The sequence below is a fragment of the Marmota flaviventris genome, chromosome X, assembly GCF_047511675.1.
Source record: "Marmota flaviventris isolate mMarFla1 chromosome X, mMarFla1.hap1, whole genome shotgun sequence".
NCBI classification, from domain to species: domain Eukaryota; kingdom Metazoa; phylum Chordata; class Mammalia; order Rodentia; family Sciuridae; genus Marmota; species Marmota flaviventris.
Window position 1 is genome coordinate 39,979,388 of NC_092518.1, and position 25,080 is coordinate 40,004,467.

The following is a 25,080-nucleotide window of genomic DNA, read 5'->3' on the forward strand; positions in this document are numbered from 1 at the left end:
GGCTGTGCATGTGTGAATGGCAGGACAGTATGGCGTAGTTCCAGTGCTGCCCTCAGGACACTCAGTGATGGTGCTGCCTGCCGCAGTCTGGCTGGGCACAAAATAACCAAGCCACCACACACCTTGTAGATTCAAACAGCAACTCTTTATTCCCGAAACTCTCACCGGCACTCTACATGCACGTTCTGGGAAAATCCACACCTCCACTCGGCTCTGCATCCCAAAATACTCTCTGAATCCCGCGAGAACTCAATGGGAACTCCAGGAGCCGGCGGGCGCCTGAGGCAGCAGGATACTCCCGATTCCCAGCAGGATACACCCTAAACCTGGACCCACCCTAATCCAGCAGGATCCTCCCTAAACCCGGATCCACCCTGGTCCTTGACCAGGGTCACCTTTCTCAAACATTCATGCAATGTCACTGCAAATGACCTGGGTCCAAGGCAAGCCCATTTCCACAATGGAGAGTCCTCCCTCTAAGCAACATTGGGTAGGCTGACAAAGAAATTGCCATGCGTCATTCCTACTTGGCAATGGCTCTCAGCAGCTGCCCATGCTGCCACCAAAACAGGCAAGCTTGCAGAACCACGGCACTTCTTGTTTCTTAACCTTTCCACCCCAAACAGGCTTCTCTTCTAGAGTCATGACCTGCATAGTGTAAGGACAGCTTTGCGGTTTCCAAGTGCTCCTCCCCATGGGGTGTTCAGAAAGGGCACCAGGCTGTCTTACCTCCCAGCCACCCTCAGTCCACATTCTCTCCCGCACCTGCCCCGGCACTGAGGGCCCGGGCAGACCAGCTGCCTCGTGCAAAGGCATGGGGCCTGTGGCAACTGTGGGGAAGGGGCTGGCATACTTTGTACTCCACCCCCAATTCCACATGACCTGTGAGGCGTCCATGACAACTCCTCTTGTGTTTTACAAGCAGAGGTTATTACAGCCTAGGTAGAGCCTCTTTGTAGGGCATGACTTGCTGCCTGCATCCCGGTCTTGGGGCCGCACAAGTAAATGAGATGGCACCAGGCAATCAGCCAGGAGGCGGTGCTGTGGGTGGTGACCAAAAAAAAAAAAAAAAAAAAAAAAAAAAAAAAAACAGACTACCTCCAGGATAGGTCCAGGACTCTTCTGCCCTTGTGGACAGCTCCTGCCTTCCCTTACAGACTATGGGATGGGTATACACGTGAATTCGCTCCACCCCTCTGACCTTTATCCTGATTGGCTCCAGTGCAGTATATAACCTGTGTGTACTTCCTCAATAAAGGAGATCCTGCTTTGACGGTTCTCCCTGGCAGGTCTGATTTTCCTTCCTGAGGGAGGGCTGGGTGCAGGCCGCCAGTTGACCTTTACCTTTCTTGGCTCGTCCTGGTCGGGGCCTGCTTTCCCCATCTCTCCCACAGATCAGGAGGAAATGGGGGGCTAAAAACCCCGACACCTCTTCATTTGTTGTGCATTACAATCACACTTAGAAATATTTCTGGGGATGCTTTGCAAACAGTCAATGAGAAATGGGGACCCAGAACAGAAAATTATTGCTGGCCATGAAGACCAGTGGCTTTCCTGTTTGCAGTTTTAGGAGACTAGCATTCTGTTGCCATTGCTTGTGCACTGCCAGAGCAGTCAAGGGGAGGTCTTTGAAGTTTTACTGACATTTTCTCCTGAGTCCTGCAGGAGTTTTTCTTTTCTAGACTAAAAGCTGGGTCACTCCAGGGCTCTGCACCGTATGGTGTGGTTCTGCCAGGACTATTCTTTGCCCTTGAGGTCAGATGGGACTCTACTATTAATTGGCACAGAGTGCAGAGGTGTGCCTTTCCCCCCAAAATGGACCTGGGCTGCAGGTCCAGCCCCAGATGGAGGGAGCAATCCTTGGCAGTCTGTGACCTTGATGCTGCTAGATGTCTCTGACAGCAGATAGCTGAGCAGCACAGTACCTGGAGGGGACACCACAAGCAATAACACACAGATCTGTTGTGTGGGGACCCCTGTGTCTGGCCTGTTCCATACAGTTTGCATTTCCCCAGGAGTCTGTTTTTTAAAGTAGGAGATGGCCAGTGTGATATGCAACAGATCTCCTTTCACACTAGCCTCTTCACTTCCCTTTGCGAGTGTGCCCGGTGGACATTCGTCTCTTAACCAAAACCTCACTTTTCATGGTGTTAACAATTCCTAGTGCAGGGCCTCCTTGTTGAGCTTCTGTGGAGGCCAGTTTTGTTCCTTCTCTGAAACGTTTAATGATTAATTAATGATTAAACATTAAATGTCTGAAATTCTGTAGGAGGACTTGAGTTGGAAGGGTGGGAGGGGGGTGCTGCATAGTGTTTGCAGGCATGAGCGAGATGCAGCCTCCTGGAGTAGGAAGCAGTGGCCTTGTGGAGGCTGCTGGCCTGCTTCAAGACCACGGGGACACAGTCACCCGTAGGTGTCCATTAGAGGTAGTGAGGAGTGGCAGTCTCTTTACAAAACATAGTATTTTTATTAATTTGTATGTATTGAATGAAAAAAATGAAAAATGAAAAACAAAATGGTGTCCCTTTTTGTGGTGGAATTGAACTACTATGTTAAAAAATAAAGTTCTATATTTCCCCTTAAAAAAATAAAGACAGGATCTTACCACGGAGCCTTAAAGTGTACAAACTATCAGTTACAAGATAAGTAAGTTCTGAAGATACAATGTACAGCATGGTGACAATGGTCAATAAGCCATATTATGTACTTGAAATTGGCTAAGAAAATAGATCTTATGTGTTCTCACCACACACACACACACACACACACACACACACATAACCATGTGAGGTGATGGATTTTAATTAGCTTGATTGCGGTAATCATTTCATGATGTGCACATATATGTATCATCATAATGTATATCGTAAATGTCTATTTTTTATTTGTTGATTACACACCAGTAAAGCTGGAAAACCCTAAGTGCCTATCATAAGACAATTAGATAAAGAAAAGGTCGCACATGCACAGAGCTTTAGAAAAGAAACTCTTGTCATCTGCAACAACATGGATGAACCTGGACAATGTTAAGTGAAATAAGCCAGGTGCAGAAAGAGCACATGATCTCACTTTCACAAGGTATCTAAAATAATTCAAATCACAGAAGCAGAATCTACAGTGCTGTTTCCAGTAGCTGAGGGAGGTGGACACAGAGAGGTGCTGTGCAATGAGTGGAGAGTTTCCATCAGGCAAGATGGAAAGTTCTAGAGCCCTGCTCTGCATGCCAATGTGCATATAGTTTATATTCCATATTGTATACTTAACAAGTGTATGAGGGTAGACATCATGCTGTTTTTCACCACACACACACACACACACACACACACACGAATATACCTTGCCTTTTACTAAACTCAAGATTTGCAGCTAGGTTCTCTAAGTCCCAGCCCAGAACTTTAGGTAGTGTTTTTGTTGGTGGTGTTTTTCTTTTGGTGGGGAGGGGCCCCTTTTTCTGGTGCCAGGGATGGAACCAGCACCTCATGCCTGCTGGGCAAGTGAATGTTCTGCCATTGAGCTCTGTAGCCCCAGGGCCTCTAAGTACTTAGCCATAGCCTTTGGGCAAGAGAGCTGGTAACTTTCTTTAGAATATCAAAACGGTCCTTGGGAGAGGTTGCAGTTGCGCAAGCGGGCGCTTGCTGGAAGTCAAGATGGCACATAAGTGGACTCCAGGCTGCAGCTGGCGCCTAAAGAGTATCTGAGCCAGGTGTTTCTGAAGGTGCTGTGGCAAACGCCCTGCCTTGCTGCCATGGCCCAGCATCAGAATGTCCGAGGCTACAACTACGATGAAAATTTTGAAGATGATGATTGCTATGGTTAGTCTGTAGAGAATGATTATTGTATTTCACCATCAACAGCTGCTCAATTTATTTACTCACGATGTGACAAGCCTTCAGTTGTTGAGTCTGTAGAAGAGGATGATTATGAAGACCTGAAAGATTCTTCCAGTTCTCTTTTGAACCGTCAGCTAAGTGAAATTATCAAGCTTGTCTTTATTCGTGCCTTGATCACATGAGAGAGGTACTTGGAGATGCTGTGCTGGATGAAGTACTGATTGAAGCAATTCTGAAGAACAAGTTTGATGTGCAGAACGCTTTGTCAATGGTTCTGGAACAAGATAACTTGCAGAATTTGAAGGGAAAGAGCGAGAGAGCAATATCTACAGGAAAGTAAGTAAAAGCCCAGAAGCAAAATATGGATCATATAATTCTTCGGTTGTACCAAGTCACTGTTTACTTCATAGGAAAAAGAAACTTGACAGACCTAAAAGTGAAAAGAAACTAGAATCGTGTAAGTTAACAAAAGAGGTTTCATTAGCTGACCTAATTCATGATATGCCAAGAGATTCTTACAAATGTCAGCCAAAAGGCAGATCATTATCCACAAATGATTTGAAAAGTCTGCTTTCAGAGAATCTAGATGCTGATTTGTTAAGAACTCATGCATCTGAATGTATTTACAAAGATGATTTTGCTTTCAAAGGAATACCAGATTTAAAGACCTTAATGATAGAGAGCACAACAGCTAATAATTCTTTATTTATTCAAAACAGTTCGCTATCTATCTGATTTCCAAAACATTCCAGTACAAAACATCTTGGGAAGTTTAAATAATCCTTTGCACTTAACCAGCTCATTGGAAAATATAACTGGTGATAATCTAAATCCTAGTAAAATGACTGAAATTGGAAATGTTTCTTTAGTTGAACAGAGTGCCAAGAATTGCATTTTAAAAAATGACAGTTTGCAGTTTTCCCAATGTAAAAGTCCGTCCCTAGCTGAACTGTTTCAGGAACACAAAGAAAACCATCCAAGCCGATGCTTTACTTTATCTGATCTTTGTAACCAGTCATCTGCCAGTTTACAAATCTAAGTTTGGGATTCTTTCCCCTGTCACAGCTAGCAAATCACTGTCAGTCTTCTCTGGAATATCAGAATTAACATAAGATGGATCTGGAATATCAGAATTAACATCAAATGGATCTCTGTCATCTTTGGCATTTCATAAAGCTTCTCCCACAAGAGACCTTGAGAATTTGTCACTTTCTGATTTGATTGTAGAAACAATTGATATAGACAACTCTCATATTAAGAAAAATTCTTTTGAATATGTTAGGGCTGAAACATGCTGAGTTCTACTGAATGGCATCATAGAGATCTTATCCCAGAAAGGAAAAAAAAAAAGTTTGGTTTCAAGCTAGGTCAGAGCAAATGCTGTGTCACAGGTGAGCATACAATTAGCCTACAATTAAGAATCAACAACCTGTTTAAATTCCCAGCACCAAAAGAATCAAAATTAAAATATAAAGCAGAAAGCCGGCTGTGGAAGGAAGGGGCCACTGTGTGTTTGCTGGCCACAAGGAAGAAGCTGCACAAGAACCCAGAAAGACACTAAACAAGCAGGAGAGTGACAATGTCCCATTGAGTCACAACTGACTTGTCAACACTTTTCCTGTTAGGGTGAGGTCCTTTAAAAACTCACGGCCCACACGTGGCCATAGAGAAAACACGGGAGATTGACCTTCCCAGGTCAAGGTTGAGAAATTAGCATCAGATTCAGTAAGAAATTCTCTTCTGGAGGGTTATTGTGGCTGTTTTGTTTGGTCTGATCTGAAGCCAGCTGAGACACAACAGGCTCTAGTACGAACAGATGATCAGATACATTTAGGACCCTATCTAAAGGCTGATTCTTCCCAAAGGCACAACATTATTAATTGGCCAGCCTATCAATGGATGCTCTTTCCTGTAGGTTTGTTTAGAAACAATGCTGCTAGTCATAAAGTTTGCCGATTCCTGGCTTGATCATTCAGTGGGGCGAGTGCAAAGCTGTGCCAGGACCTCCAGAGACTGGGACACACGCAAGCACGGTGACGCCAGCGCTGAGCCAGGGTGCGGCTGAGCCCGGGCAGGGGGCATCCTCAAAGTGCTCCTTTATTTAGACTATTGCTCCCGGGCAGTGTTTCCTAATGTCCCCACACACCTAGCGCGTACACACAGTGCAGCCTGCAAACACAGCCCCACTGTGTTCATGGCCTGCTTACTTTCCTTTCCACCGCTCTAGGCAAATTAGCAGCCTTGTTAACCCTCCCAGGACCCAGTTCTTGGGACCTTCAGAGAAAAAGGCAGGAACGCGCAGATCAGGAAACCCGAGTTCCAGCCATCCACACTAAGGACGTTCAGCCCCCCTGCCCCGGCGGGCTGGAGGGCGGGGAGCCGGCAGTGAAGAGGAGGACCGAAGAGGGGGCTGCTTGAATGAAACAATGTAACAATTGATGTGAGGCCTCGCCTCGCCCCCCCCTCCCCGGCGATCCTATAGGCGAGGTCCCAGTGACCGCCCCGCCCCATCGCCCCGTTTTCTGGTCCATTACGCGCTATCCCTCCGCCTCTCCTTCTTTCTTTTCTTTTCTTTCTTTTTTCCCCTTCTCCTTTTCCCCCCTCTCTCCCCCTTTCTCCAGCTCCGTGTCATTTCCTCCTTGCGCTCGGGCAGCAAGCGAGCGTCTCCAGCCGGGAGAGTAGGCGGAGCGGGGCGGTGCGGGGTGGCGCAGCGCTGGAGGGCGATGGTGGCGGAGCTGCTGGGGACGGAGACCAAGTAGCCCCCGCGGAAAAGGAGCCCGGCGGCGCCTGAGGCGAGCCGAGGATGGAGAACCGGCCTGGGTCCTTCCAGTACGTCCCTGTGCAGCTGCAAGGGGGCGCGCCCTGGGGCTTCACCCTTAAGGGGGGTCTGGAACACTGCGAGCCGCTCACGGTGTCTAAGGTAAGGTTGCGGCTCTGCCCGAGCGGCGCCCAACTTTGAATGGGCAAGTGGATGCGCAGCTGCCGCGGGATGGGCCCTCCGATCTGCTGTGAGACTTGGCCCCGATTCGGGGTGAAAGCCCATCCGAGGGGCGTGAGCAGCACGGAGGAGTCGTGCCAGCAGCCCAGGCGCAGACATCCCCTAAGGGTGGCCGGAGCAAGGGGGGAGAGCACTGCTGGCCCGGAGCTAGAGGCTTGCGCACAGACACACTCCAGGGGCGCTGGAGCAGCTTTTGCTCTCCCACGTTGGGGAGGCTGCTCCCCCGGTTTGGGCTGGAGGAAGTGGAGGCTGTTGGGGGTTTCTCCTTGGAGGCCCTTATGCCCCTGCGGGACAGCGAGGGGCTGCAGGCACAGGCAGTGCAGCTTGGCAGCTCTCTTGGCTCGCTCGCCGGCCGCCCCACCAGGGCAGGTTGCAGGGCCAGGCGTCCGTTGTGGCAACGGAGATGAGGCATGGGTGGCTTTCGTCAGCTTCACTTCCCACAGCCGGACGCGCAGATCCATTCAGCTCTTGGGGCGTTGCTGCCGCCGCTTGGGCTCGGCCTGTCCCTCACTCCAGAGTCCTGTCCCAGCGCCGGCGAGATTTCCTGCACGTTGAGAAGTGTGGAGGAAACTTTTGCGCCATGGAGCGCAGCTGTGCTGGAGCTGCTGCCGCCGCTGCCGCCAGGGTTTGTTTGTTTTAGGAGGCAGTGATCTGCTGGAAGCCAAGTTGCAGCGGAGGACAGGAGAGAGTAGCTCTCCTGAGTGCTTGAGGAACCCCAAAGCAAGCCGCCCCGAGTAGGAGTGAGGGTAGTGGGTGGGAGCAGCGGGGGCTGTTACTGGGAACAGTAACTTGTAGGACCACTCACCCTGAGGCACTAGATTGTCAAGTGAAGGAACCTCACAACTTGATCTGATTCTTGTTGTTTTGGTTTCTGTTAAATATTCAAATCTCTTAAATACTCAAATGGCTCTCTTCCTTCCAAACCACTCACATTACAATTGAGATTGTAGATGTGGGTTCAGGAGGGAGATAGGAAGATGTGGCTTCTCAGCGGGGATCAGTGTTGCTAAAGATTTTTTTGGGGGGAGGGCTTTTTCATGTTGCTGTCTCAGCAGGGGTTTAGTGAATAGGACTCCCCAACACACATGCACACCTATATACCATGTCCACTGTTGTAGCCTTCCATCAGAGTTGCTGGCTAACTTGTGGTGTGGGGGGTCCTTCAGGCCTGGGGGCAACCCTGGAGTTTGCTCTAGGTGGTACCAGTCAGCTTCAGTAGTCTGAGGTATGCTGAGACAACATTTTGGAGCATGGGTAAGGACCCCTGGGATCTTTAGCTTCCCCAAACTAGTCCAGATCTTCATCCCCATTCCTTCATAATTGTCATGTATTTCTAACCAGCCTGAAATGCCTTTGTCACCAACCATCATGCTCTTCCATTCTCCTTCCATCCTTCTTTGGAGTAATACAGTTAAAAAAAAATAACACACACATGTCTCAAACAACCCACTTAGGAGAGGGGAATCCTAGCCTTCAGGAATTTCTTCTAATCACTAGTCTCCCCTCTCTTTCTACCAAGGTCACAATGGGATATGCGGCCCTCTCTGGTCTGGCAGTTCCTCCCTTTCTTTTCCTCCTCCCTTTACCCACAGAATTTCCACAGACGACCTGTCTTGGAGAGGTCATTTTTCTGTTCTTCCCAGGGCTGACCCAAAGTGAGGGGCAGCCTACGTGTGTGATCTGGCTGGGGGATTATTTGAGGATAGATGAGGGTTTTCTTGGCAAGCTGTTGAGGAAGTGCTTCATATGTTGAGACGCAGGGTGTTTTTAATGATTGCTTTCTGCTGAATGTAGTGTTGACCCCTATTATGTGAAGACTCATTATTACATGGATTTGTAAATCCAGGAGGTAAAATCAGTTCTCCCATTCTTCCCAAATAACCTGACTTTTGTAAGTAAAAGCTTTTACTATAAGTAAGAGCTATCTGTAACTGGCCCTAGAATTATAGAAAAGGGTAAAGTATTTTTTCAGTGCAATGGTTGCCTGTAATTTTTTCTTGGCAAGACACTCTGTGGCATATTTCATGAATCCCATTTCCATTTTGCACCTTAGTTTTGTTCTCCTTTATGCTCCAGAACAATATAGCTTTCTCTCTGAAAATAGCCTTCTTAGTCTGCACATACTGGTGGGAATGGACTGGAAGGGAATAGAAATAGAAATGGATTGGCAGATTGAAAACTTGACTTCTAATCCTTGCTTTGTTGCTCTATAGTTCTGAAATCCTGGGCCTAAGCAGCCCCAGGTCTAAAGTGAAATTCAAATGGGTGGCCTTAAATGATACCCCCACAGTCTAATAGCCCAACTTTTATTATGCTAGCTCTGGTCCTCTTTTCCCCAGAAGCACTTCCCAGGAGTGAGGAAGATGACTTGTTTCATTTGCATCCAGTGTTACTATTTGCAATGTGATTCCAGGTCCTTGTTTCCTTGGTCTCTTAGAGCCACAGTGTAGGCAGTCAGGGATTGAGGCTGCCTAGATCTATGACTCAGTGAATCAATGGCAGGCTCCAAGTCCATTTGTTTTCTTCCCCTCAGAGAGTCTCTTGATTCTTCTGGTAGGACTGGAGTGTGTAAGGGAGCTTGGGGTAAAAACATTCAGGGATACATCCATCCCACCAGCCTCCCAGCCCAGTGATGCTTTCCATGACTTCCTAGGTGAGGACTGAGTTGTGGGTATACCCTGATGGAGTCTGGGCTCAGGGGAGAGGAGAGGACTATTTGGTGACTCCATATCACTTGGGTCACACAGAGACAGATGATGCAAGAACCATGGTAGAAAATGACAGCAAATCTACTTTGGTGTATAGGAAAAAAACAAAATGATTTGGGTCTGGCACAGCATGTCATCCTTGAGATAGAGACATCTGGGGAGTAGGGATTTGAGAAAAGGTGATTAGTTAGAGAAGGCATGGGGTGTGCGTACTCATATTTGTCATGGAAGAACCTTTGGACCAGGAAATGATCACGTTGGGGGAATCATCAGTTCCCACTAGCTCCTATGATTTTCCTAAATGTGGGGCATTCTGCTGCCTGATTTATGGAGAGTTGTATAGTCTCCTGAAAAATCAAGATACAAAGAAAGGAAATGTTAAAAGTATAATAGTGACTATCCTAAGTGTTAAGGGATGGTGTTATGAATTTTCTATATGTTGCATTTCTAGTGAGATCATGCTAATGAGTATGAGAAACATGACCCACAAAGGAATTGGGCCCATAACCTGGGCATTATTAATTCATTTGGTTCGTATTATATACTACCTCATTAGGGAGCCTGTCTGGATGAAATGGAGATTCTCTACTAATCATGTTTTTGTTACCCAGGGTTCCTCTTCTACAGGGTAGACAGTCATCCATGAAGTTGACTCCCTGCATTGGAATAAAGGTACTCCTTGGAGGATGGGTGAACTTTGCAAGGTTCTGAAACCAATGGTTCTGCATCATATAGGGCCTCTCTGAGGCCTCAGGTGGTATCCTCCGGTGGTGTGTGTATGTATGTGAATGTGAGTGAGAGACAGACAGACGGATGGACGGACGGATGGATGGACAGAGTAGCTGAATTGTAGTATGGGGTCCCAATATTCATTTCAAGTTCTTAGGAATGTGTCCTAAGGTTGACTGACGGTGGTGAAAAGAAAGTGTGGAAACCAGGGTGGTGATGCAGGGAAAAGACAAGGAGGAAAATTGGAGAGGACAGAAGAAGGGCCCACCCTCCACATTTGTCATTGTCCTGGCCCATTTTTGGTAGGTATCTCCACCTGGCACAGTGAAGCAAGTAGGAGCTAGGTACTGCCCTGGAACAAAATTGGGTGGGGTAGGGGAGTAGCCAGGAGGGGAAAAAAGCTTCACCTCCCTCCACCGAATATGCACTGATGTCCCTGAAGTTGCTGTATCATTTTACATACTCTACATCCAAGTCTCTGTTTGCAGAGTGATGGTGAGCATGTCTTTACCATCTTTATTATCAGAGATGATGTGAAAACAAATTAGGCAAACCCTAAAATATTTGGTGCCCTTAGCCCAGGACAATGGCAGGCCATGATCTTTAAGCTGTTTTTAAGCCCTGCTCCCTTCCCCACTTTGACCTTATTTCTAGAAGTTCCCAAAGAGGCTTCATAAGAGGACCTGAACTATCAGATTGAGATTGCCTCGTGGCTAGTAGTACATTTGGTGGCGATTTCACATTCTTGTTGGATGCAGAGATAATATTCTGTGAGCAGTGATAGTTCCTTTGAGACCTTCTTAGCTGTGTTAACAGACCAGGCACAGCCCCAGACCAGGGCCTGACACTCACAAAGGGAACTTCATGGGATGTACTTCTCAGAAGCTTAATCTAGCCTGGTAGATGAATCCCCTCATCATCTTTGCCTCTAGAATCAGAAAAGATGTCAACTGCTTCAGTTCCTCAACTGTTGCCTTCTCCTAGAAAGTAGAGAGCATCTGGGGGCATGGGATAGAAATCCATTCAGAGGCACAGAATGTCAGAACAGTGGGTGGTATGTTTGGCTAACCCTTAGGTACCTATCACTTTAGGCCCCATTGATCTGTTATGCATAATACACCTGGCACCCTGTTGAGATCCCCAATTTTCTCCCTGAAGTGAAAAAGGTCAAGCTTGGTTTTCCCTCTCCAAAACCTAGGACAAAGAAAATAATTCAACTCCAACTGGAAGACACTTGAGCATTGTCCCTTAAAATAATTAAAATGATTTCTCTTCTTCCTCTTTCCAACCCCCTCCCCAGGAATTTTTTTTTTTTAAGAGAAAGGAGACACTTGAACTTGAGATTGGTAGTTGTGGAGTGATTGAGTGGAGGGAACATCATGGTTTTTATAGTTTGGCTTCCTCAGAACCACAGGGGAAAAGATGCTGACCCATATCTGAAAAGTTAATAAAGAACCACAGAAATTTCATGAAAGGGCTCTTCTCAGTGCCTGCCCTTCACCCCCAAATGCCAAAGGACACACCTAACTCACACTAGTGCTATTCTTGGTGGAGAATCTCAGAGTGAGGAGAGCTTTTCCGGGGTTACCTAGTTAAAGACCGTTTCTGGAACCTGTGCTATAGTGTCCGAAGCCCGTTCTCCAGTGGTCATAGGGGAACTTGCTCCCTTCTAAGCATGTCCATTTCGTTGTTGGAAAGTCTTGGCTGTGGGTGACATCCCTAGGTTGAACTGAAGTCATTTGCTCTGTCTGTCTGTCATTCATGGGTCCAAGCTTTACCTTTTGGAACCACACAGAACAAAGACACTTTCTCTCTTTTAGGACAGTCCTTGGGAGAACTAAAAACAAGTGTGACCTTTCAAGTATGACCTTTTCAAAAGCATTGTTAAACTTGCAAGTGTGATTTCACAGCCAGAGGTGGTATCCTCAACACACTAAAATAGGGAGGAAATGGAGATTTACTTTATGAATTCATTTGCTGCAAATCTGGCTGGGAAATATTGCTTTAGAACTGAGGCTTCTACAAGTTTGGAATGATTATCTGACCAAAACACTAGCACTACTATCTTCTATACTTTCTCTCTCTCTCTCTCCCCCCCTCCCTCCCTCCCTCCCCTTCACTACCATGTATGTCTCCTTCCTCTCAGAGGAAGGTTTAAAGTAGAGATATCTTCAGATTTGAGAAACAACGCTGAGCTAAAGCCATATTTCAAAAAGAAAAGAGAATCCATCACCCAGTCACAACTTACCCCATTCTGCCAGTGTTGCAGTGAGCTTCTTTGCCACTATCACTAAAAGACCTGACAAGAACAATTTTAGAGGAGGAAAAGTTTATTTGGGGGCTCACGGTTTCAGAGGCCTTAGTCTATAGAGAGCCAGCTGTGTTCCGCAGAGCTCAAGGACAGCTGAATATCACCATGAAAGTGTGGCAGAAGGAAGTGGTTCAAAACATTACCTGAAAGCAGAAGAGAGTGAGCTTTGCTCATCAAGGACCAAATAGATATCCCAAAGGCATGCCCCAGGGACCCACCTCCTCTAGCACCGGCCTACCAGCCTATGGTTGTCATTCTGTTAAGGCTCTTTTAACCCAGTCATTTCTCCTCTAAACTCAAACATTTCTCTTCTAAATCTCATCTTACACATGAGATTTTTGAGGGACACCTTAACTAAACTAATGGCTAGTGATTTCCTTGGGGGTTTTGATGAGTCTGGACTTAATGGATAATAGGGCCAACCAATTAACTGAGTACTCCATAAACAGCTTGTTCCACAGGTATTCAGGACTCACAAGGCTGGGAGATCAGGACTTTCTGCAAATAGCAAAGAACCAAGAGACTGAACTCAGGATCTGGTCCTATAACCAAGGTTTGTCTTCAGGCCTGTTATGTATTTGTGCATAATCCAGGCAGACTGGGAAAATGACTGGACTGAAAGCCCATATCTCCTCTCAGTTCAAATTGAAGCACATAGGATTTCACAAACTGCCTTATTCAGTAACAAAACAGTCACATTCCATTGAAATTTGCAGCATGCTTTTGAAATGGGGCACAAATATTAATCATCTTAATTCATGTACAAAGCATATGCATAAATTACATTTATTGCAATGAAAAAATTAGTGAACTATGCAAATATTGAATTATTGTATCAGGAAGAACACATCCCCCACAAAAATGTCATTGTTGGGTGGGGTATAAAACTCAGGGGTAGGCCACTTGTCTAGCACGTATGAGGACCTGGGTTGGATTTCCCACTCTGTAAAAAGTATTGATAGTGTTCTGTGTTTGTGTTAATGACTTACTAGGTACTGGGGTCTGGCAATAGAGAACAGGGGTATGACACGGGTGAAACCCCTCAATCAGAAGGATGCTCATGGGAGCATACTTATAAGTCACACAGGAGGGCTGAGAGATATTCTTGTCCAGCAGCTCATTGATGAGGTTTTGAATGATGGCATGATTGGGGGAATTGAGACCATAGCGTAGCACCTGAGGACAGGATCCCTTACAGTAGTTTGGGGTATGGTGACGAGGAGCAATGATCCAATGGTCCCAGCCCCGCTGCTGGAAGCTGACTTTGAAAGGACAAAGGGAACACTGATTATTGGCAGACTGATTATTTGCAGACCCATAATGTTCCTGGGAAGAGTCAGAAACCCTCGACAGGATGCTGCCTGCCTGCCGGACCCTCCGCAAAAGAGAAGATTCCCTTGCCAAAAATTCCTCCAGTCCACTGGGAAGTTTAGCCTTCTGGCCACTTTTATGAGTGTCATTGAAATAGACTAGCACAAAGGCAGTGTCCAAAGGTGAAGTGCCATTCCATTGGCTCCCAGGAACCTCGCTACCTTTTTGCTGCTTACACATGAAGCGGAGTCTTAGGACCCGGTGACTCTTGTGATCCCAGAGTGTCTGTTGAATGTGTTGTGTGATGTCCATCTCTGTCCAGGCTTACACATCAGAGAAGGCTTTGAGGAATTTCCTCCTGAAGGAAAGTGGTTGGTTGGGGTTTGTGGGGCCCAGGACTCCACATGGCAGGACAAATGACAGTGAGCTAGGTGGAGTTGTTGATGATAAACCACAGTGGCTCTGACCAGTTGGTACACTTCCCGCTTTGGTCTGAGAGGAAAGTCTAGGGTTTGCCTATGGCAGGAACCTGCACACATAAGATAGAACAGGGTCAGGGGATTAGTGTCTTGCCTGAATACTGAGCCTGAAAATCCTTCACAAAACTGTTCAAGAGAAACAGCTATAATCAGCCCTGAAATTAACTCAAAGTAATAATATCTATCATTTGTTGAATAATATCTATCATTTGTGAGATGCTTTATATGTATAAACTCTTGAATCCTCAATAGTCTTATGAGATACTTATTATTCCCATTTTGCAGACAAGGAAATTGAGGCTCACAGAAGCTATGTCAAAGGACACACACCCAAGTTCTGGATATATCTCAGTGGTGAGAGCACTTTTGCCTAGCATATGTAAGGCCCTGGGTTCAATCCCAGCACCACAGAAACCAAACCATAAAGGACACATAGCCAGTATGTGGTAAAGTTAAAATTTGAACTCAAGCTGGTTTCTATTAAGAAAAGAAACTATACCAGTGGTGAAGAACTTGGTCAGGGGAGGGAGGAGATAAGGGAAAAGGAAGTACTGAGAATGAAATTGATCAAATTATGTTATGTCCATGTAAAATATGTCATGATGAATCTATGATGTACAATTATAATGCACCAATAAAAATTAGAAAGAAAACACTAAAGAAAGGAATTTTGTCTCACTTTTAGATCACTTTACAGTTGTAGACTCGGGAAAAACTCAAGCATTAAGAGTTTAGAAGATCAATTATATTATTGACTACTAAAGGTGACTAAAGACATGTTGAAACATACATGGATTAAGGGTCCTTATTTCAGAGAGAACATGTGGCCTTTGGTTTCTTGGGATTGGCTCTGATTTGTGGATGCTAAACCACAGGGAGGTTGGGAAGGGGACAATAGAAATCCATTGGATTAGACAAAGGGGGAGGAAATGAAGGAGAGGAATAGGAGAGACAGTAGAAAGTTGGTCATAACTGTCCTAGCCTTGTATTTGTACACAGGAAAACTCCACATCATGTGCAACCACAAGAGTGGGAACCCAAATAGAATAAGTTATACTTCATGTATGTATATTCTGCCGAAGCATAGTCTATTGTCATGTATAACTGTAAATAATAAAAATGTTTAAAATATTTTAAAAAGAGTCCTTATTTCATATCACTATACAGATGCAGGTTTGCGGCAACAATTGGATATTGGATACTATTCTGTCATTGTTTTAAATCCAGGACCAAGGTACCACAAAATAATTATATCACTAGTGGGGACACCTATTTTTTGCTATTTCTGTCTTCCAACAACTTAAAGAATTGCTTCTTGGCAATTAGCTTTAGCTCAGTGGCAGAGTATTTGCCTAGCATTTGTGAGGCACTGGGTTCAATCCTCAGCACCACATAAAAATAAATAAAATAAAGGCATTCTGTCCATCTGCAACTTCAAAAAGTATTTTTTTAATTGCTTCTTAAGTATCTTTTGGCCATTTCTCCTTTAATTCCCCATCTCTCCCTTTTCCATTCCTTTCTATAAATGGTTCTCCATTCGCCCCATTAATTTTATTTTATTTTTAAAGAGAGAGAGAGAGAGAGAGAGAGAGAGAGAGAGAATTTTTTTAATATTTATTTTTTAGTTTTCGGCGGACACAACATCTTTGTTTGTATGTGGTGCTGAGGATCGAACCTGGGCTGCACGCATGCCAGGCGAGCGCGCTACCGCTTGAGCCACATGCCCAGCCCTGCCCCATTCATTTTACCAACACTTCTCTAAATACCATCTCAACAAGGCCTTGATCACCAATATTTTGTTTGCTGGAAAGTCTATTAAAAACCACATGCCCCTTAGCAATTGAGAGATTTAATCCAAACTGTTGTGTTGACACCCAGTGGCCAAAGGGTAGGAAGGCTGGGCCTGCAGAGTTCCCAACTTGTGCTCCCCCTCCTGGTAAAGGTCAAGAGCAAAAACTACAAAACCAGACATCTCAGGAAAAGGTCTTCTCTCTCCTTTACAAATATCTGAGTAAGTATTTCCACGTTAATTTATATATTATTCACTAACCTTCCTCCTCCACTGAATCCACAAGCCTGGGATTGTAACAGTACTGGGGATTTAACATAACTATTTAATATTTTGATGATCCAGAATACTTTTTAAGTCTTTTAAAAAATTTTTAAAATTTTTTTAGTTGTAGATGGACAATGCCTTTATTTATCAAGCTGAGGCTTGAACCCAGTGCCTTACACATGCTAGGCAAGTGCTCTACCACTGATCCACAACCCCAGCCCACTGAACCACAACCCCAGCCCCAGAATACTTTTAAAAGTTTGGATTCTAACTCATGCTTAACACACCCTCAGGATTGGGGCACTCACTAGCCATCATTCACACAGGCCCAAGCCAGGCTGTATTTGCTTTCTTAAGTTATTCCACACTCCCATCTTACAATAATCTTTCCAGGAGGCCCACCCATACACCTGCTCCACCCTGCCTGAAAAGGGACCCAACCCAAACTCTAGCAGGCTGTCTAGTGAGGAACTGCCCTTTCCTTTCAGACCTTGACCTCACAAGTTTCCTGAAGCAGGGTGGGGTTGCTGAGGCTCAGAGCCAGGAAGGGTCTGCTCAGAACTTTTCAGGGAAAGGAATGACTCATACATCCTGTGTGACTGAACCTGTCATCTGCTTCTGGATCATTTCCAGAGTCCCTAAGATACCAGTATGCTTCCTAGTCGGCCCGGGATATGTGCCTAATTGTAGGCATCCTCCTTTCCAGCCTCATGTCATCAGTGCAAACTTGATTTGCTCTGCTTTGTGCTGCAGTTAGAAATGGAATCTGGGGCCCTCCTCAGGGCCTCTGACCCCACCTCTCACCAGCCTCATATCCTGCCATTCCCTGCAGAGCTCTCTAGACTCAGCCACAAATAGGTCATTCTTCCCTCTAGGCCTTTGCACACGTTGTTCCTTAAACCTACGTCAGGTGTCTCTCCACTCCTCTCATGTCTCCCTTCTTTTATTATTTAAGATTTAAAAAAAAAAATATTTTGTTTAGTTGAAAATGGACACAATACCTTTACTTCGTTTACTTATTTGTATATGGTGCTGAGGATCGAACCCTGTGCCTCACATGTGTGAGACAAGTGCTCTACTGCTGAGCCCCAGCCCATGTCTCCCTTCTTAATAAGCCTCAGCTCCAATGTTACCTCTTCAAAGGTACCTTCACATAACCCCATGGAAAGAGATGACTTCATTGCTATTCTCAGTCATAACCTATTTCATCATTTGACAGCATTTGCCACAATTTGCAACTTAACTGTTTGCATGTTTATCTCCCCACCAGAACACATGCTCCAAGCAAGTAGCTTTGCCTGTCTTAATCACATTTGCATGCTCAACCCTCAGTAGGTGTTGAATAAATATTTGTTGAATGGGGCTGGGGTTGTGGCTCAGTGGTAGAGCACTCACCTCGCAAGTGCGGGACCCTGGGTTCAATCCTCAGCACCACATAAAAATAATTAAGTGAAATAAAGTTATTGTGTCCGACTAAACTAAAAAAATAAATATTAAAAAAATTTGTTGAATGAATTTCCTCCCACACCAAGTTATTTTCTTTTTCCTAAATCAGGATGAACTTCTCTGTCAATGTAATCTTCTCCTTACTTCTCCTTTCCCAAGTTCCAGCTTAAATATTACCTTCTCAATGAGGCCTTCCAACATTCTCTCTGCTTCCCTTTCCCTGCTCCAAACAGTGAGCCATTTGTGTGTGTGTGTGTGTGTGTGTGTGTGTGTGTGTGTGTAGCTGGGGATTGAACCCAGGGTATTGTGCATGTAAGGCAAGTACTCTACCAACTGCACTATATCCCCAGCCCTGAGCCATTTTTTCTCTAGAGTCCTGGGATCTCAATTGCTTATCCTCTTCTAAGCACTTGTAACATTATGTGATTTTTTATCTATCCATTCTATTATACCAGAACTCCTAGAATCAGGGAAGTAGTTATTTGCCTGCATATACTCAATCCAGATATAATGCCTAGTGCTCAGTTAAAATCTGTTGGGAATTCAGCACAGCATGGTGATTAAAAGCACAGGCTCTGGGGCCTGAGAGCCTAGGTTTGACCCCTGACTCTAACAATTACTAGCTGTGTGACATTGGTGAACTTACTGAGCCTCAGTTTCTTCATCTACAAAATGTTTATGTTAATAAGTACCAACCTTATCTGGTAATGGCAAGGATTAAGGGCGATAGTTTTGTACAGCATCTTCTGCAATGCCTGACACACAAAAAGCCCATGGTAAGAGATAGCTAGGAGAGAATTGCTTGTTTTGCTTGGAAAGAGAGTGGGAATTCTGTCCGTTGTCACTGGAGACTAGTGAAAAACCCCAGATTAATCTCATCGGGTTCTCAAGAAAGAGTTCCTTGAAGTTGATGGCTGCCTACATTCCCTGGAGAACCCTGCACACCTGCTGCTGTCCTGGAAGAGTGTCTAATGCAGATGTTGAAAGCAGAATTGAGCATGATGGGAACAAAGAAAATCATAAAGCATATTTGGTGCCAAAATCTCAAAGTAGCACCATGGCCCAAATAGGAGAACTTCCTGGCAGGTTGGGATATTGCATTTAAAGATTTAAAAAGTTATAGACAGATTTTAGGATCAGACTTGAGCTCAAATTTTGTCTATGCCACTCACCGTGGGACATTTGCCAGTTGCTTTCTCTCTTCATGCCATAGTTCTCTTCTCTCTAAAATTGTCAATTGCCCCAGAACTACAAGTGGTACTGGCTGTCATTAATTAAATACTGTCACAGATGCTCTCATATCCTCAGGTGTTAGCTTTTCTCATCCTTTCTGAGGGCTTATAAGTCTCCCCAACACAGCATCCTGTACTATTTGCCTCTAAGAGCAAGCCACCACATAAACAGCCCTCCACAAAAATGCAGCTCAATTACAGTCGTCAGAGACAACAAGCAATAAGATTATTATGAAGGAAAGTGGCTAACACATTACTCAGTTGTGGGGAATGGAAAAGATTTTTCAGAAGGCCCCAAGCTAATCTGTTCTTAAGCTGGGGCCCTAAAGGAAAATAGGCTTGGAGCCAGCTTTCCTGAGCTTGCCGTCCTTTCAAAACCAGGGCAGGTGGTACATATCTGGAATCCCAGTGACTCAAGAGGCAGAGGCAGGAGGATCACAAGTTTGAGGCCCGCCCCAGCTACTCAGCAAGATCCTCAGCAAATTAGTGAATCCCTTTCTCAAAATGTTAAAAATCAGCCAGGTGTGGTAGTGCATGCCTGTCATTGCAGCAGCTCCAGAGCCTGGGGCTGGAGGACTGCAAGTTCAAAGCCAGTTCCAGCAACTTCAAGGCCCTAAGCAACTCAGTGAGACCCTGTCTCTAAATAAAGTATGAAAAAGGGCTGTGGTTAAACACCCCTAGGATCAATCTCCAGCACCAAAAAATTAATTAATTAATTTAAAAAATCAATAAAAAAGGGCTGGGGCTAGGCATGGTGGTACATGCCTGTAAACCCAGCAGTTAGGGAGGCTGAGGCAGGAGGATTGAAAGTTCAAAGCCAGCAATGGCAAGTTGCTAAGCAACTCATTGAGACCCTGTCTCTAAATAAAATACAAAATAGGGCTGGGGATGTGGCTCAGTGGTTGAGTGCCCCCAAGTTCAATTCCTGGTACACCCCATCCCCCCAAAAGTGCTGGAGACTGATTTGGTTGTAGAGCACCCTGGGGTTTAATGTCAAGCACAAAAAAAAAAGAAAGAAAGAAAGAAAGAAAAAGAAACGAAGCCATGCTATGTGCACCAGGCAATGAGGCCTGACAGTAAACCCACAGATTCCTTGTTCTCTACAGTCTTCTACCCTTCTCCCAACTCTAGGGTGGAATAGGGACATGAGGATTCACCTCTTCTAGGCCTCACCAGCCTCACCATGGTGGCTCCGATGGTGCGATCTTCCTAGGATGTCCATGGGGGTCAGCTGAACACTGGTCCAACTCCAGCATGTACTGTAGCCGATGCCCTTGGAGCTGTGGCTCCCTCTGCTGCTTGCCTGCTGCTTCTTCTATCAGCTCCTGAAACATGGCAAGGTAGGGGTTTCCGTGGGCAGGGGGGTGAAAGAGGGATGGTCTCCCTTTTCCATGTGGACCCCATGCTCCATTGAAAGCACCAGTCCCCAAAGAATTATTCTAAGAGTGCAGGGGAGGGCCATCTTGAAAGGCTTGGTGTTCAGCCAAGAGTTCCAGACCAAGCCAAAAGGGTGTCACTCTGAACCCTTCGTTTCATGCAAGGAACCACAACCAGGCTCCAGGACCAAGGATGGGACAAGGAATGAAAGAAAGGCAGGCCCTATATTGCTTCCCAAGATGACCTCCTAGGCCAAACTTGACCTAACTTGACCTCTCTCCTAACTTGACCTCTCAGCATCAAAATGAGCAGAAAGAGGAGGTGGGGCAAGGAAGCAGGCCCGTCCCACTCTCTTTTTAAGAGACCAAAGTGAAGGAGCAGGACCACCTCCCTCACCCATCCAGAAGGAGGAAGAAAGGAGAAGGGACCTGCTCTGCCTCACAGCTGTCATAGAGGCCATCCCTCAATCAGACCTTAAAGGGCCAGAGTCCTCCTGCTTCCACCCCACTCCCATGCCTCTAAAGGCAGCATTTCCCAAATGTGCCCTCTGCTGACTCAAAGAGAAAATATCTGAGATGACTGTTAAGAATGCAGACTCCTGGGTCCAGACTCAAATGTGGACACTCTAGCGGGAGTAGGTTGAGTGAGTTTTTCTGAGGATTTTCTAGGGCTACTCTGATGTGGAAATCACTGTGAGTATGGCTGCTGGGGCTTAAAGAAGATGACTTCCCAGGGTTTTCAATCCTGACTGTAAACTGGAATCACCAGGGGAGCTTCAACTATTCTGGATGCTTGGTATCATCCCTGCCATCCTGACATAATGGGTCCAAGGTGTTACCGGTAATTTTGGATTGTTTTCCAAATTTGCAGGTGACTGGAGAACTCCAACTTCGAATTTTCTGGTTTACCATGAGAAGTGTTGAATGGGCTTCTTCATAGAAACCTGAGGGAGTGAAAGATGAATCTGTGGGAGTTCTTCTACTCTAACCACTTTAATAGGATCCTCCATGGCTGGGCCTGTGGTTAAGGCTGCCCCAGGCCAAGATTCTGCAGATAGATGGTAGGTGTAGACTTGACATTGCCCAAGTTTGTTGGTGCTTTGGAGAGAAGGTAGAATGGGAGATCAAGACTGAGTTTTAAGAGATGATGAGTCTGGCCTGATTTGTTGGAGGCCTTTACCTCCTAACAAGAATATCTATGGACAGGCAACATGATTATGGAACAGCATAGACTTTGGTTTAGAGATTTTTGTATTTTTTGTGATGGTGGAAGTCGGGTGGTCATTTGTTGTTGTTTTGGTACTGGGCATGAACCCGGGGCGCTTAACCACTGAGCCACATCCCCAGCCCTTTTTGATATTTTATTTTGAGACAGGGCCTCACTAAGTTACTGAGGCTGGATCTAAACTTAAGATCCTCCTACCTCAGCCTACTGAGCCACTGGGATTACAGGCATGTGCCACCAGGCATGGAGGTTTTGTTTTGTTTTTACAGACCAGAGGTCTTATTTTTTTACACCTATTATGCCATGCTTCATAGGGAATAGGTTCCAGAAGTTCAGTCTCTTTCCATTATTTCTCCCAAAGTGTGCTGCTGTGGGTGGAGCATGCTGGCATTTCAGTTAAACTCAGGTACTTTTTGTCTTCCTCGTTTTCCTCATCATTTTCCTTGATGCCTTTCAGGAAGGTATCTTGGCTTTTAGGTGTGCTCATTAATTAATTAATTAATTAATGTGTGCTCACACACATTAATTCTCTGGCAAAAATCTTGCCCTTGTTTGTTTGTAGCAATGTCAACAGCATTCTGGGTAACATTATAGTCCTCCAGTTCTGCCTTGGTAACATTTGTGGGGCATCCCTTTTTAAACAGCACCAATTCTATTGATGTTTTGTATCACCTTTATTTTAGAGTCACATGTTTGTGGCTAAATGAACAAGTCTGCATTGGTGTGGGGTTGGTACCAGGGATTGAACTCAGGGGCTCTGGACCACTGAGCCACATCCCCACCCTAGTTTGTATTTTATTTAGAGTCAGGGTCTCACTAAGTTCCTTAGCACCTCGCTGTTACTAAGGATGGCTTTGAACTTGTGATCATCCTGCTTCAGCCTCCTGAGCAGCTGGCATTAAGGCATGCACCACCACACCTGGCAATTCTGTATTTTCTAAAGGTCTAGAGAATACACATCCATTAGATGCCTCTCCTCTTTCCCTATGCATTTGTCATTTTGGTGTATTATTGCAAGATGGCAGTTCTGGCATCCCTGTCTTGTTCCAGTTTTTAGAGGGAATACTCTCAATTATTCTCCATTTAGAATGATGTTGGCCTGGGAATTAGCATAGATAGCTTTTACAATGTTGAGATATGTTCCTGTTATCCCTAGTTTTTCTAGTGTTCTGAACATGAAGGGGTGCTGTATTTTGTCGAAAGCTTTTTCTGCATCTATTGAGATGATCATATGGTTCTTATCTTTAAGCCCATTGATGTGATGAATTACATTTATTGATTTCTGTATGTTGAACCAACCTTGCATCCCTGGGATGAACCCCACTTAATTGTGGTGCATGATCATTTTGATACGTTTTTGTACTCAACTTGCCAGAATTTTATTGAGAATTTTTGCATCTATGTTCATTAGAGATATTGGTCTGAAGTTTTCTTTATTTGATGGTTTTGGAATCAGGGTGATATTGGCCTCATAGGATGAATTTAGAAGTGCTCCTTCTTTTTCTTTTTCCTGAAATAAATTTAAGAGTATTGGTATTAGTTATTCTTTAACAGTCTTGTAGAACTCATCCAGTCCTGGGCTTTTCTTGGTGGGATCTGATGGTATCTTCTATTTCTTTTCTTGAAATTGATCTGTTTAAATTATGTATATCATTGTGATTCAATTTGGGCAAATCATATGACTCTAGAAATTTGTCAATGCCTTTGATATTTTCTATTTTATCAGAGTACAAGTTTTCAAATTAATTGCTAATTATCTTCTGTAGTTTTGTAGTGTCCGTTGTGATATTTCCTTTTTCATGACATATGTTAGTAATTTGAGTTTTCTCTCTCCTTCTCTTCATTAGTGTGGCTAAAGGTTTGTCAATTTTATTTATTTTTTTCAAAGAACCAACTTTTTGTTTTGTCAATTTTAAAAAATTGTTTCTTTTGTTTCAGTTTCATTGATTTCAGCTCTGATTGTGATAATTTCCTGTCTTCTACTGGTTTTGTTTCTGATTTGTTCTTTTTTTTCCTAGGGCTTTGAGATGTAACATTAACTCATTTATTTGTTGACCTTTTCTTCTTTTAAGGAATAAACTCCATGCAATGAACTTTCCTCTTAGTACTGCTTTCATAGTGTCCCAGAGACTTTGATACATTGTATCTGTGTTCTCATTCACCTCTAAGAATTTTTTAATCACCTCCTTGATGTCTTTTGCAACCAATTGTTAATTCACTAGCGTATTATTTAGTCTCCAGGTGTTGGAAGAGCTTTTATTTTTTATTTTATCATTGATTTCTAATTTCATTCCATATCACCTGGTAGAATGCAGGGTAGTATCTCTACTTTTTATATTTGCTAAGAATTGCTTTGTGGCATAATATATGATGTATTTTAGAGAAGGATCCATGTGGTGCTGAGAAGAAAGTGTATTCATTCATTGAAGAATGAAATACTTTATATATGTCAATTAAGTCTAAGTTATTGATTTTACTATTGAGCTCTATAGTTTCTTTTTTTAGATTTTGTTTGGAAGATCTATCCAGTGGTGAAAGAGGTGTGTTAAAGTCACCCAGAATTATTGTGTTGTCGTCTATTTGACTCTTGAACTTGAGAAGAGTTTGTTTGATGAATGTAGACACTCCATTGTTTGGGGAATATAAATTTATTATTGTTATGTCTTGTTGATGAATGATTCCTGTAAGCAGTATGAAATATCCTTCTTTATCCCTTTTGATTAACTTTGGTTTGAAGTCAACTTTATTTGATATAAGGATGGAAACCCCTGTTTGCTTCCACAGTCCATGTGAGTGGTATGATTTTTCCCAACCTTTCACCTTCAGTGTGTGGATGTATTTCCCTATGAGAGGAGTCTCTTGGAGGCAGCATATTGTTGGGTCTTTTTTAAAAATCCAATCTGCCAGTCTATGTCTTTTGATTGGTGAGTTTAGGCCATTAACATTCAGGGTTATTATTGAGACATGATTTGTATTCCCAGCGATTTTTGGTGTTTAACTTGACTTGGTTTCTCCTTTGATTAGCTTTTCCTTTAGTGTAATACCTCCTTTTGCTGATTTTCATTATTGTTTTTCAATTCCTCTTCACGGGGTATTTTTGCCAAGGATGTTCTGTAGTGCAAGCTTTCAAGTTGTAAATCTTTTAACTTTTGTTTATCATGGAAGGTTTTTATTTCATCATTAAATCTAAAGCTTAATTTCTCTGGATATAAAATTCTTGGTTGGCATCCATTTTCTTTCAGAGCTTGATATATGTTGTTGCAGGATCTTCTAGATTTCAGGGTCTGGGTTGAAAAATCTGCACATAATCTAATTGGTTTCCCTCTATATGTAATCTGATTCCTTTCTCACGTGGCTTTTAATATTCTCTCCTTATTCT

The 25,080-nt window shown here is 44.3% G+C and overlaps 2 pseudogenes; one reads left to right on the forward strand and one right to left on the reverse strand.

Moving 5' to 3' along the window:
• Positions 1–3,745: 3,745 nt before the first annotated feature.
• LOC114086063 (uncharacterized) lies at positions 3,746–6,248 on the forward strand (annotated as a pseudogene).
• A 1,041-nt stretch (positions 6,249–7,289) lies between these two features.
• Positions 7,290–20,562, reverse strand: LOC114086065 (bone morphogenetic protein 15-like; annotated as a pseudogene).
• Positions 20,563–25,080: the final 4,518 nt, after the last annotated feature.